This window comes from Sinocyclocheilus anshuiensis, unplaced genomic scaffold (assembly GCF_001515605.1).
Source record: "Sinocyclocheilus anshuiensis isolate Anshui unplaced genomic scaffold, SAMN03320099.WGS_v1.1 scaffold816, whole genome shotgun sequence".
Taxonomy (NCBI): Eukaryota; Metazoa; Chordata; class Actinopteri; order Cypriniformes; family Cyprinidae; genus Sinocyclocheilus; species Sinocyclocheilus anshuiensis.
Window position 1 is genome coordinate 213,635 of NW_015554154.1, and position 353 is coordinate 213,987.

The 353-nt window shown below is 30.0% G+C and overlaps 1 protein-coding gene across 1 annotated transcript in view; it reads left to right on the forward strand.

Moving 5' to 3' along the window:
• LOC107670760 (kinesin-like protein KIF18A) overlaps nt 1-353 on the forward strand; it is a 31,423-nt gene that overhangs the window by 4,708 nt on the left and 26,362 nt on the right. The window lies entirely within an intron of this gene.

Sequence of the window (353 nt, forward strand, 5' to 3'; positions counted from 1 at the left end):
GATGCAAAAAACATGCAAAACACCTACAAAGTGCACGCATTACGTGAAGTCTAGTGCACTCTTTCACTGCATGATTCAGTCTATTAAAATGCATTCAGAATGACCACAAATTCAAGACATGGGGGCAGAAATGTGTATATTTATACCACTTCATATAGTTAATCAATTTCACACGGAAGAGTGCTTTTTTTCTCCAAAAATTACCATATACAAATGTGTTCACATTTAAAGTATTTTTTCATTTTTTAAAGCATTTCAAATATCAGTATTAAATTTTTTTATGTTTAATATATCAAATTATTTATGCATTTGTAACTGCAGGTTAAATGCATTCATGTCCTGCATTAAACAGT